Raw genomic sequence first — 15,217 nt, 5'->3', positions numbered from 1 at the left:
TGCCACCCATTTCACCCTCCTCACCTCCATCTCCACCCACTCCACCTACGCCACCATTGTAGTTTAGTAGGATGAGTGTGATCAAACTACAGGTGTTCAGAGGAGTAAGAAATGAAGATCCAGACCAATTTTGGTTCCTGGCATGAGCAGTATGGGAAGCACAGGGTGTTGTGGATGATAATATTAAAAAGGAAACATTGGTGAGTGCACTGCAGGATCATGCCTTAACGTGGTATATCAAGAATTCTAATGACCACTTGAACGCATGAATTGCAGAGATCTAGGCCACGCTAAACAGGGAATTTAGCAGGCCAAAATCAGAGACACAATCAATCACTGGGTTTAAGGAGATCACGATGCTCCTGGGCGAGACCCCCTAGGATCTGGACCAAAGCATTAAGAGTACGATCTGTGAAGCCAATATGACATTAACAGATGCACAACATCATGCATAGTTTGTGGCCTCACTCATGCCACACTTAAGAATGGCATTGTCACAACAAAAACTTTCCACCCAAGCCAAAGCATTGGAGATGGCAATGAGATTGCCTGAGACCCCTATACAAGACCCTGGGTTGGGAATCCAACAAATCCACTCGCAACTATAGAATCTATGTCTGGAGATGCAAAGTTTGAAATAGGACAGGACAACTCGGCCAGAGGTGTGCGAGGAAGTATGGTGCATAAAATGCAAAGGCCAAGGGCATGACAAGGACCATTGTCCAGTGTTCGCAAACTGCTTGGTAGGGGGAGGGCTAATTCTGTTAAGACTGGAGGTACAGGTAGGGCCGAGCATGGTGTCTGAATTATGGTGTGCGATCTGCCAGATAGGAGGAAAACACACCACAGATAATTGTCATCTATTGTAGAAGTATACGCAAATGTCCTAGTAATTGTTTTGTAATTTCTTCACGTTGGTAGGCCATGACAAATGTACTTGTCGAAGCTATGAACTAATGATGGATCTAACGCCTACCTCCAAGGTGCAGGCCAAAACGTGAGACCTCAACCCAAACGTAGGGATGGTGCGCACTGGGTTTCAGGGGTGCGGTCGGGGTCGAGGTGGAATGGGACCAGGAAGGGGTTGCGGCTAGATAATTTGTTATAATTGCGGAGGGCTAGGGCATTATGCCCATGATTGTACGAACCCAACTAGGATATCATGTTGGTACTGTAATTAGTTTTATCATGAGGCAGAAGATTTCCCTTCACTGATAGCGAGGATGCACGAAAAGGGGGTACTCCAACCCCCTCCAACCTAGAATTTACAAATGATGATGTCTGAATCGCACGAAGAAGACCCAAATGTAAACATGATGCTTAGGAGTGGTATGGCCATCGGTGATGATAAAAGGAAGGAGCCAGAATAAAGTGCGTGGGTTCACAAGGCTCCTACAAAGGAACCCGAGTTTGACTTAGAACGTGCGAAGGAGACATTCATGGAAGCTAAGAAGAGCTTTAGGCCTCCACTTTAGGTAGTAGGGATCAACTAGAACCAGGGATGGATCCTTCAATGCTCACTACCTTTCTGGAGACATGCATGAAACTATTGTGCGACGGCAAGGCAGTCAAAGGGTTGTAGGAACTTATCACTAAGTGTGCAGGGTTAGGAGAACTACATGTGGTTTGAAAACTTGGAAAGCATGCATTGCACATAGGAAGGGAGATGAGGTTGACTGCGCAAATAGGAGAGTACGAAATGGATCAGATAATCCTAGATCTGGGTTCATATGCAAATTTATTACCAAAACAAACATGGGAATGCATGGGTAAACCCACATTACAATGGTCCCCTATTCAGTTATGAATGGCGAACCAACAGAATATTTTTCCCATGGGAAGATTGCAAGGGGTGACAGTCAATATTGAAGGCGCGAGCATGTAGGTGGATTTTGAAGTGATAGAGATTGTCGATGACAACAATCCCTATCCCGTGCTACTAGGAATAGACTAGGCTACTGATATGAATAGAGTCATAAATCTGAAGAAGCGCAAAATGATCTTTGAGAAAAAGTCACTACACGTAGTAGTACCGCTAGATCTAACCAAAGGAGTGCGATACATTGAACCAGTGCGCGACGATGATAGTGATGACGATCTCAACTATATCTACAAGATAACTACACAAGGAGAGGATTGGGTGCATTCGACTGTAGATGGAAGGATTTTGTGGGAGCACAAAAGCTCCTGCACTTCGGATTCTGACAGAGAGATAGAGTGACGGAAGAATCGGGTACACAAAGTAACAACGCTTAATTGCAACATGATGGTTAGATCACTGCGTTGGGTGACCACAGAGGCAAGGGAGATACTGACATATGATGGATTAACAGCGGTGGATGAATTTCTTAGCAAACTTGAAGTTGCAGTACTAGAACAGTAGTGGTTCGATATGCTGAAGTGGGCACTACGCACAACACTCACACGATGGTGTGGTACAAGTCAAGGAAATTCTGAGAACTGGCATGGATGCAGAAGGATGATGCGCTTGCATTTTGGAAAACCACAATTACAACTAGTAGACAAATATGACGGATGAGATGATCCATGCACGGACCTCGAGAAATGGACCAAGGTCTACGGGGAAGAGCCACAACCTGAATGGGTGCATTTATTCTACCATACCTTGGACGTCATACCCATGAATTGGTATATTGAGACAGAGCTATGCCATGGTACGAGAGAATGGGATGTCTTGCGCGAGTGATTTTTGTTAACATTCACATTTGAAGATCATTGGTTAGATACTGTTGATGATGTGCTATAAGCAGTAAAAGTCGCTATCTTCAAAATACCATAGAAGCCAATGAGAGTACTTCAGCCAAAGTGGGCGACATAGTTCAGTGGTGCACTAGAGTGTTACAATGTAAATATTGAAGAGGATAATGAGAACCCATGAAAAATTCACATTTCAGAAATAGAAGGGTCTCACAAGATTCGCAGACCATCACTAGAAGACCTTGACATCACCGCGCCACTAAAGATGAAGCAGGTCAACATTAGAATGGAGGCAGAGCCAAAGTATGCAACGCTTGGTGACTATTGGGATGATGCCACGGTTGATAAGGTCGATGAGTTACTTCATGAATACCAAGACTTGTTCCCAACAAAAATTACGAAATTAAATGGGATCGTGGGAGATTTAGGGGTAATGAAGATCACCCTAAAACCTGACGCAAAGCTAGTTAAGAAGTGGCCTTACCGCTTGAATCTGAGGTATAAAGAAAAGGTCCATGATGAATTAGACAAAATTCTCATAGCCAGAATTATTGAATCAGTGGAAGAATCCGGTTGGGTGAGTCCTATGGTAGTACAGGAGAAAAAACAAAAGGGTGAAATAAGAATATGTGTAGACCTCCAAAAGCTAAATGACACCTGCGTACATGATCCATTACCAATGCCATTCACAAATGAAGTACTAGAAAATGTTGGTGGTCAAGAAACATACTCGTTCACAGATGGGTTCTCAGGGTACCATCAAATCAAGATCGCACCAGAAGATAGGAGCAAGATGACCTTCACAACAAAATGGGGCTGCTTTCAATACATCGTGATGCAATTTGGACTGAAGAACACGCCAGTTATATTTTCGTGCATCATGGTAGCCATGTTCAAAGAATACATCCACAACCTTTTGGAGGTCTATCTAGATGACTGGATTGTTTTTGGATTAGTTAAGCACCATGTAGAAAGCTTACGTTTGATGTTGGATACTTGCCGCTAGCACCAGATTGCGCTAAACCTAAAGAAGTGCACATTCCTCATTCCCTTTGGAAACTTGTTGGGACATGTGGTCTACAAACAAGGACTGATGGTGGATCCTGCGAAGATTGTCGTTTTCCTAAACTTAGAAGCACCACGAAGTGTTAAACAACTGTGCGCTACCTTGGGACACACAGGATATTATATGAAGTTCATCAAAAGTTATGCCCAAATAATTGCGCCAATGGAAAAGCTATTAAAAAAAGATGTTACATATTGCTGGAATGATGATTGCATAAAGAGTTTGGATATCCTAAAGGGGAAACTAGCCTCTGCGCCAATCGTGGTCTTCCCAAAATGGGACGTGGAATTTCATGTACATGTTGATGCGTTGTGTATTGTGTTGGGAGCCGTACTCACACAAGAAGGAATGGAGGGTGTAGATCACTCGATCATGTTTGCAAGTCAAAGATTGTCCAAAGTATAAAATAACTACTCTACCACCGAGCGTGAGGGGTTGGCAATGGTGTACACGCTCCAAAAATACTGAGACTATTTACTTGGAGGGCATTTCAAGATGTATACCGACCATTCCACGTTGAAATACCTGGTGAACAAGCCTGTGTTGGGGGGGTGAATATGCAGATGGATTTTACTATTTCAAGAATACGATTTTGAGGTCATAGTCAAGCTGGGATGCTTAAATGCCGGACTAGACCACTTGTCACGAATTGAGACAAGCGAGGAACCAAAAAATTTGGAGGAGGGACTACCTGACGCATAGCTCTTTGCAGTGCATGTCACAGATGGACACTTCAAAGATATAATCCATTTTATAACAACAGGGATTTCACCAAAGGAGTACACAATCCAACAGAAAAAGGAATTGGTGGTGCATGCGGCAGAAATTTTTGTCATCACAAGGCACCTCTACATGATGGGAAATGATGAGATATTATGAAGATATGTTCCTGAATTTGAACATGGTCAGATCCTCATGGAAGCACATGGGGGCGCTGCAGGAGGACACTATGCAGGATGCGTGACCACGTAGAAGATTCTTCGCACAAGGTTATGGTGGCTGACCCTGCACCAGGATTCGAAAGCACACTATAAGGCCTATGATATATGTCAAAGGACAGGCAAACCATCACGACGGGATGAAATGCCACTGAATCCCCAAATGACACTGCAGCCATTTGAGAAATGGGTGATCGACTTTGTTGGCCCAATCACACCTCAAGGAAAGACAGTTTCACACCACATCATTACTGCAATGGAGTACCTAACACGATGCGCAGATGCACAACCTGTCAAGGACTGTACGACCACTACAACTGCAAAGTTTTTATTGGAAAACATGTTGACACGATTTGGCTGTCCTAAAATCTTAATGAGTGATTAAGGAACACATTTTCTGAATGAAACCATCAGTGTGCTCACAGAAGAGTTCCAAATGTATCATAAGAAAACTACACCATACCACCCACAGGCCAATGGGATAGTAGAGGCATTCAATAAAATACTGGAGACTGCGCTGACCAAAGTATGTAACATGTAGCAGAACGACTGGGACCTGCGCGTACCTGCTGTGTTATGGGTGTACAGGAAAACGTGCAAGAAATTGATGGGACAGACACCCTTTCGGGTAGTCTACAGTACAGAAGCCATCATGCCGATGGAATTCATTGTACCTAGTCTACGAATAACAGTGCTCACAGGCATGATGGACCACAAAGCTCTAGAAGAAAGGCTCACACAATTAGAAGAAATCGAGGAAGAATGGTTTCTGGCTGAATTTCATCAACAGGTACAAAAGCAGCATGAAAATGCCTAGCACGACTACCATATCAAGTTGCGCACCTTCAAGGTAAACAACTTAGTGCTACTATATGACAGTAAGTTTGAAAATTTTCTAGGAAAATTCAGAATGCACTGGTTGGGACCATACATGGTAAAGGAGGTCACAGACAGAGGAGCAATCTAGCTAGTCAAACTTAATGGAGAACCCTTCCCAGGAAAAGTAATTGGCAGTCACCTTAAGCCCTACACGGGTGGCCCGACTATCTGACTAACCAGCCAAAGCACAGTCTTCACGACCCAAGGAGCTGGAAAAAGGCACGAGATTATAAACACATGCACCAGAAGCCGGTACCAAAGAAATGACATGATCCACACATGGATGACTCAGAAGAAAGAATACAACAGGTCCAGCAAATAGCAGAATAGTGCGCCGCAGACCTCCGGGACATACATGAACAATTGGAGGGCTTCGTGCCAAGATCACCGCACCAATAGAGTGACTCAAGACGAGTCACGATGATTGTGTTGGGGGAATATTGGGCATGGAATCCCCCAACAGTAGGTTTTGGGGCTTAAAGCCCAAGTTTTGGTCAAAGGTTTTGTAAGAGTCAGCGAATTGTGGGCACGGAGTGCGAAGTAGAGGTTAAGTCATAGGGCTGTCCAACCTAAATTAATTTAATGTAATGTAAAGTCATGTTAGCCTAGCCATGGTCCGCGGACCATGGGATTGTATAAATGGAGCAAGGCTCTAAGTTGAAAAGATAGTTGATGATAGAGTGAGTAGCGAAGGAATGGTTCAAGCTTAGAGTAGGATTCTAAGTGTATTGGGTCGTAGTAGTAGGAAGAGGATCTGCAGCTAAGTGCGTAGAGGCCTAGTAGAGTCTGCAGCTGAGTGCGCGGACCCCTGCAGCTAAGTGTGCAGGGCGATGTCGAGTTTGTAATTGAGATTGAATATTAATAAAGAGAAGTTGATTCTTATTTCTATGTATTTGTTGTGCATTATCGTCTTTATGTTTATAGTAGTGTATGTATCATGCGCACTGATATGATTGCTAAATAGGCTATAATAACCATAAATCTCACACACACAAATTAAGTAATCAGTTAATTAGCAAGGAACTTAGGTATTATATGGGTCACGCCCCAAGTAGGGCTGTGCGGAAATAGCAGCACAGGTTGCGAAGGAATAGCAAGTGCACGTAGCGATGGATCAGACTGCGAACTTCTAGAAGCCCATCAAACATCCCCAAGGTGCGGAAACCTAGTTCTAGCACCCTCCCATACTACTTCGGGTGAGACCTCAGTCCACGCTCCATGGACTATTGTCGAAAGGGCTAGTAGTACCAGGATTTGCTTGGCTAAATGACCTTTGAACCTGGGTCAGGCCCATACAAGCCAACAGTATCTATGTGTCTCTTTCTTATTCTCTCTCCCTATCTCACCCCCAAAACATACACACTCTCTCTCCATATCTATCTCTCTCTCCCTCCCTCTTCCTCTCTGCCTCTCTCTCTTCCCTCTATCTCTCCTCTCTCCATCGCTCCCTTGTCACTTCCTCTCTCTCTACCTTTCTCCCTCTATGTCTTTCTTCTTCCTTCCCTCTCTCTCCCCCTATAACTTCATCTCTCTCTCCTCTCTCTTAGTCCTCTCTCTCCCTTTCACTCTCACCTCTCTTTGTCCCCCCCGGATCACTCTCTCTCTCTCTCCCCACTCCATCTTTGTGCCTCCCTCTCTCTCTCTTTCCCTTCTCTCCCTATGTTTATCCCCACCTATTCTCTCTCTCCCGTCCTCTCTTCTCTCCCTCTCTCTCTATCCATCTATCCCTTGTCACTCCCTCTCTCTCTCCACCTCTATCTCCCTATGCCTTAGTTATTTCCTCCCTCTCTCTCCACCTCTATCTCCCTATGCCTTAGTTCTTTCCTCCCTTTCTCTCCCCCTCCAACTCCATATCTCTCTCCCCCACTCTCTTCTTCTCTCTCTCCCCTCTCTCTCTTCCTACCTCCTCTTTGTCTCCCCCATCACTCTCTCTCTCTCTCTCTCTCTCACCCTCCATCTTTGTCACTATCTCCCTCCCCCTCTCTTCCCTTCACTTTTCTTGCTATCATCACTTGGATCCTTAGTTAAGATAGATTTATGTTGGTTCTTACTAATATTTTTATTATATAAATTTGACATCTTTAAATACAAACATATTCTCATTTTTAATTTTATTAAAACCTTAATTTAATTTGTATGGGAATATTTTTAGTAGTCGTGAGGATAGAGGGTTTATATATATCTCAAAACTAATTACAACCCTTTTCCTATTAGCTTGAAATAAAAAATGTTATAAAATAAAATTAAATAAAAATATTTTTATTGTGAAATAAGTTATGGTTTTTGGGCACGTTGTATTTATAAGGCATGATATTGGCCCATGGTATTGTAACAAAGCCTATTTGCAAGTTAATAATATCCATGGTAAAGTGGGGGTGAATATCGATGGTTAAGAATCTTGTCATATTGTTATAAAATATTTAGATTGTGAAATAAGATATGATTTTTTGGCATTTGGTATTGATAAGCCATGGTATTAGCCCATGCTATTGTAGCAAAGCCTATTCACAAGTTCATAATATCAATGATAAAGGAGGGGTTAATATCCATGATTAAGAATCCTGTCATATTCTTATAAAATATTTTGATTTTGAAATAATTTATGTTTTTTGGGCATGTGATATTGATAAGCCATGGTATTGGCCCATGGTATTGTAACAAAGTATATTTCCAAGTTAATAATATCTATGGTAAAGTGAGAATGAATATCCATGGTTAAGAATATTTTCATATTGCTATGAATATTTTGATTGTGAAATAAGTTATGTTTTTAGAGCATGTGGTATTGATAAGCCATAGTATTGGCCCACGGTATTATAACGAAACCAAATTTTTACAAGTTAATAATATCCACTGTAAAGTGTGGGGTGAATATCCATGGTTAAGAATCTTGTCATATTGTTATAAAATATTTTGGTTGTGAAATAAGTTATGGTTTTTGGGCTTGAGGTATTGATAAGCCATGGTAATGGCTCATGGTATTGTAACAAAACCTATTCACAAGTTAATAACAAAATCAAAATATAACAAATTGAATTTTATTATTTTTATTATTAATTGAGCCAACATTTAGCTTTTTGCACTCATCCCCATACTTTTGATTATTATTATTATTATTACTATTATTCTTTAACTAAGCCCATATTTAGAATTGTTTACATACTTGCATTACACCTACACATCTACTCTATACTCTATAAATATTGTATTTATTGTTTTTTAGGGAGGGAAATTTTAACATTTTTGAAAAAATTCAGTGTTAATTGTGATGTAACAAAGCCCTCCTAATTACAGTCTTCATTTATTTTCTAAAACAAGCATTATATTTTCACGTTTCATAGGGTGGAGGGAAAACTAGTATATATTTTCACTTTTCATAGGAGGGAAAATGAAATTGAAGAGAGTTGTGAATTAAGGTTTTGCCAGTAGATATCAAACCCCACCATTGGATCTTCAATCCATTAATGGTGCCCAGGTATGTTTCATTTCTAGCCTCGCTGCATTTCCACCCCACTTTTAGTCTTCTTGCACACAAGGAGGACTGGTTCAAAATTCACTATTTTTTTCATCCTTTCTTTTAAGTTTAAGAGTAGCATATTTTCACTTTTCACATTGTGGGAGGGAAAATGAGATTGAAGAGTGTTGTGAATTAAGGTTTTACTAGTAGCAGATTGATATCAAACCCCACCATTGGATCTTCAATCCATTAATGGTGCCTAGGTATGTTTCATTTCTAACCTCGCTACATTTACACCCCACTTTTAGTCTTGTTTTACATAGGGAGGAGTACACACACCTTAGATCCCCCACCATTAGATCTTCATTCCATTAATGACGCCCAGGTATGTTTCATTTCTAACCTCACTGCATTTCCACCCCACTTTTAGTCTTCGTCCACACAAGGAAGACTGGTTCAAAATTCACTATTTTTTTCATCCTTTCTTTTAATTTTAAGAGTTCGTTTCTAACCTCACTGCATTTCCACCCCACTTTTAGGCTTCTTCCACACAAGGAGGACTAGTTCAAAATTCGCTATTTTTTTCATCCTTTCTTCTAAGTTTAAGAGTAGCATATTTTCACTTTTCACGGGGTAGGAGGGAAAACGAGGGAACATAGGTAAAAGCATATGCATTTTTCCTTCTTTTATGGTTTGTCTCTATAGAGTTGATTTTATTGGGTGTACACTATATGCATCTCAAAATTTCTCTTTAGGAAATCCTATTTTTCTTGTTTCCAAGAAAAACTCTCTAGGGAATCCCAATGGATGTTTGACCACATTCATGGATGGCATCCCTGGTAAAACCATTGGCATTGAGTAGTGCACCTCACCCAAGGGATTTCAAACAAGTCACCTGCCAGCAAAGAACTAGCCAAATACCTAGTAACATTAATGACATTCGGTTGGGCTAACCCCTTGGGCTCAATAAATCATAATCAACTACACTATTTTCCATTTTAAGATATCGATCCTATTTAACATTTTGTTAGAGTAAACATAAAAATCCAAGCCTGTTCCTATTTTTGTTTTGGTTTTTAATTCCTTCTTTGGTGTGGTGACAACTTTATATGACTTTATAGATGTTTATCTTTGTTAGAGTATATGTTGAAAAGTACATGCTCTCTTAGATTCTACCTTGTCTGTTATGTATTGATGGAGTTTAGTTTCATTAGTTGTGACCAAAGAACTGTGTCAAGCATGTATACAAGTATTCTTGTATCAATATTTATAAACTGAACATTGTCCTTAAACAAGCAAAGTAGATCCTTAATGCTACATGTTTGTATCTCAAGGAATTTCCAATCCTAATAAATGAGGTGAAATTTAAGTTTTTCTAGAATCCAAATCTCAAGTTTTGTGAATTCACTCATATATGGTCCTAGAAAAGCAAAGTAAAATTTAATTATTTCCAAATCTTAAGTTCTGTGAATTCACTGATATTTGGTGTTGGAATCTTTTGAGCAAATGGGAAGAATTTCTTTTATTTGCATTCGAATTTTCCAAAAATAATACTAAATTTCTCCCTAACTAAAATCCTCCCTGAAATGGCTTTGGGATTGAAAATTTTGTAAATATTTTTAGTGAAACAACCCAAAATACTTTTTCCAGATTAGAGTTTTATAGCACTATGTACTAAAATAGTCTTCTATTTTTTGTTGCAAATGTCTGATAGATTCTTCCTAGAAACTGATCAGAAAATTACATAGATGTGCTGGACAGACTACATAATTTTTAATGAATAATCACTTAACATAAACAATATATTAGGTTGCATAAATATATAACTTAGAAGCATGAAATGAAGAAGGAATCTCAACGAGATTGACATATTCTTAATTGAGTTGAATGAGGCCAGGAATAACTTTGACTAGAGGGTGTTGCAAATGGCATATCTTTGTTCTGGTTAGATAGATTTAGAACTAAAAATCAACAGTTTTCTTTCTTGCATAACTTGGGAAGATTTTTGTATCTGAAGTCTCAACCTTATTAAATAGTATGATTTATGCCTTTCAATGTTGAGATATGACGTGACACCACTTGCTAGTAACCTAAACACTTTGGATGAAAATTTAGTTGTGAATTTTACTTGCAAAAGATATAAGTGAAAATATAGATTAATTGTCCCTTTAGAATTTCCTTGAAATTCTGCTACTACTTGAATGAATAAATATGAAACTAATTGTTGCATGAAGACGAAAAATATCCCTACCAATTTGCAGTGGAATAGAATAGAAATAAAACATAGTCACACTATAGAAAAAAATTGAAAAATCTAGGGAACCCAACTAGGAAAACCCTCTGCTAGCTGTAGAAATTTAAAATACTATCCATATTAGACTTTGAGACACCTTCTTCAATACCAGGTTCATCGATTCTTATTGCTTTCCATATTCATTTTCATAAGCATTAGGGTTGTTTTCCGTCAAATCAGAGTACCTAGAAAGTGTCTCTTTGATTTCAGAAAGCATATTAGGATCAACTTCATCCAAGAGTCCCCTAGAAGGCTCATCAGTAGGAAGAAGAAAGGTCTTTTTTTTTTATTTCATCACATGCATCCATCATAATCACTGTTTTTTCTTCATTTCTTCCACAATCATTTTCAATTTTAGATGCAAAAGGTAATTTAGTATGATATAATCCTTAGGTAACCGACATCAGACATATTGTTGGTTAATTTATGTTGTTTGAAGTTTATTGAGTTTGAGTTTTATCATGAAACTACTAGAAGCGTACTAGCATGGGTGAGTTGATTATCTTGATAACAATGTTATGGTTCGGTCTAGTCCTTGAAAGGAACTTATAGTTGATGGTCAAAATTTCACATTTCTTTCATTTTTTTATCTTCACATATAACAAATATATTTATGTTATATCCTCTAGCTAGATATATATAGTAACTGCCACTCATAAGTTGGATGCCATCATTTTGGAGCTTTATCTTACTCAACTTACCTTTGTTTGAGTTGAAAATGTCATTAGATCTCATTATATCATATATTGTAGAGCATGAATCCAATTTACCTTTGTTTCAGTTAAAAATGTAATTAGATCTAGCTATATCATCTTTTGTAGAGAATGAATCCAATTTCTCATAGTCCATTTTCTTGAGGTATAACAAAGCTATTTTAATTCATTAAACTTACTTTTCATATTCTATTTGTTGATTATGATTCTGTAGGCCACATCTGCATTGGAAAGGGGCATATTTAATGAAGTGTTGAAGGAGAGGGAAGCTTCAGTTATGTCCTTTCAAACTTTCTAAGGTATTTAATAAAATTTTAAAAGCCTTCTCCATAGAATGTTGTTCTTTAACTTTTTCTTTTGATAATGGATTATTTATGTGATCTCCCCTCTCTTACACACAACCAGAGTCCATAAATACATGGTTTTTTGGGATATGTGGACAATGGACAAATTTACGCTAACCATTTATCTAGAAATTTACACTGTAGAAGACCAAGCATTTACAATTGAATGTTTCCTTACCAGTAAATTAGAGTTGAAGAGTCGAACTCCTATTTTTCAGGCATATACCTCACTTTTAAATCAATTTATTGCTAACTCTGTATATACCTTCCATGCGAGGGCAAAGAGTGATCACTACCATTGCTTAATCTTTCTGTAGACCAAGTAAACATTCCAAATGTGTATAAATTAGTGGCTCCTTGGAGAATACCAAGAGTGGTGCTATTGTAACAACAATAAATTCATTTATTTTGAGTTCTTCATTAGTGCATTGATAGTATATTGTTTATTCCATACAATACCTCAACAATGTATGATCAAATTATAGTTAAGCCTGTCATAATATTTTGACTTACCCTCTTTTAGAGGGAAACTAGAGTGTGTGTCAAGCTTGCACATCACAATTGTATCATGCAAAGTTTACCTGGGACAAGTTTTATGAATCTAAGAAGCAAGATACCTATTGGAATTCAAGAGGCAACAATACTACAAAGTGGGAAAGAGGTTTCACAATTAACCTAGATTTCACATTATGGTTAGAGTTAGTTTGTTGGCAAGATGCTGGATACCCCAACTTCCTTTTTATGACTAAGTGCAAGATTGAATCCTTCGACATATTACTCGCTCAATTTTCATTAAGTGATGGGTTTTCTCAGAAGCATTACACACCTATAAACATTACTAGATTGTTCTTGAGTCTCCGGAGGTGGTTAGCTTTTGCAAGCACACATGTATAAGAAGAGGAGAAATAAAATGCCCGGTTAATTTGAAGTTATCTACCTGTGAATAGGGTGTTCCCATTCATAAACCTGACGACTCGCTTTACTTCTTTCTAGTGAACAACTTTGGGACTTACCATGAATCATGAGACAATTCCAACCCCATAACTATAAATTTCTTATTTAAATCTATACCCAATAGATTAGAATCTACACAAGGAGAACTCCATTCTTGTTTCAAAAGAACCTGCAATCGACTTGTACCATGCTATTTAATATTTTTTGTATTTATTCGCATCCTTCGTATATGACATAAAGATGCAATAGGATACCTTGCATTTTCTATACTAACTCCTAAAAAATAATAAAGTATGCCCAAATCTATCATTTCAAATGATCTATGTAGCTCACCTTTTGGTTTTTCAATTATCGAAGTTGTTACCTATATTGATGAGAACTTCTACAACCAATACCATAGTGACAATATATGTTATAGTTTTATCTGTGTTTCTCTGAAGGTGTTTGTCCCTCAGTAGAGAAACAATACAATATAGTTTCCATTTAGGGGAGAAGTGTACCTAGTAGTAACCTTGGCCTATGTGCGGATGGGTTGAATGCACATTAGACTCTATCTATTGTTTTGAAGGTGTTTCTCCATCAACAATACTTCATCTTAGTAGATACTTTCGGTCTGCAACTTTGGTAGATGCATGCAGCCTTGGGATACATGTTGTACATTATATTTTTCCTATGAGGTTGTAGTAGAAATGAAAGAAGTACATTGATTATAGCCATATTTAGTATGCTTTTATAGTATGACTAGATGCTCACTTTTATTAATTTAGGTGTTTTTCATAGTTCTGTTTTATGCACAGATTTATCTTTAAGAAAAGTGCGCAATAGAGAAGGGTTATATATTTTCAGCATGGGACACACTTCTAGGTAGGAGGTACTCTATTCTAGAAAGCTTTTTCCATGCAGGTTAGGTGCTTTATCCAAGAATCCCAAGAGGTGCTATTGTAGCAATAATAAATTCGTTTATTTTGAGCTCTTCATTAGTGCATTGATAGTATACTATTTATTCCATACAATACTTCAATATTGTATACAACCATATTTAGTATGCTTTTATAGTTTGAATTAGATGTTCACTTTTCTTAATTTAGGTGTTTTTCTTAGTTCTATTTTATGCACAGATTTATCTTTAAGAAAAGTGCACAAGAGAGAAGGGTTCTATATTTTGAGAAGGGGACACACTTCTAGGTAGGAAGTACTCTATTCTAGGAAGATTTTGCCATGCAGGTTAGGTGCTTTATCTGAGAATCCCAAGAGGCACTATTGTAGCAATAAGAAATTTGTTTATGTTGAGTTCTTCATTAGTGCATTGATAGTATATTGTTTATTCCATGCAATACCTCAATATTATATGATAAAATTATAGTTAAGATTGTCATAATATTTTGACTTACCCTCTTTTAGAGGGAAACTAGAGTGTGTGTCAAGCTTGCATGTCACAATTGTATCATGTAGAGTTTACCTGGCACGAGTTTTGTGGATCTAAGTAGCCAGATACCTGTTGGAATTCAAGAGGGAACAATACTACAAAGTGGGAAAGAGGTTTCGCAGTTAACCTGCCTTTCACATTATGGTTGGATTCGGTTTGTTGGCAAGATGCTGTATACCCCAAATTCCTTTTTATGACTGAGTGCAAGATTGAATCCTTCAACATATTCCTCACTCAATTGTCATTAAGCGATGGGTTTTCTCAGAAGTGCTTCACATCTATAAAATTTACCAAAGTTGTTATTGAGTCTTTGGATGTGGTTATCTTTTCAAAGAACACACATGCAAGAGGATGAGAAATAATATGCCCGACTAATTTCAAGTTATCTTCCTCTAAATAGGGTGTTCCCTTCCATAAACCTGACGACTC

This window comes from Pinus tabuliformis, chromosome Q, assembly GCF_031772625.1.
Source record: "Pinus tabuliformis cultivar Carrire ecotype Pingquan chromosome Q, CPIR1, whole genome shotgun sequence".
In the NCBI taxonomy this organism is placed as follows: Eukaryota; Viridiplantae; Streptophyta; class Pinopsida; order Pinales; family Pinaceae; genus Pinus; species Pinus tabuliformis.
This window is presented reverse-complemented; position numbering follows the sequence as displayed.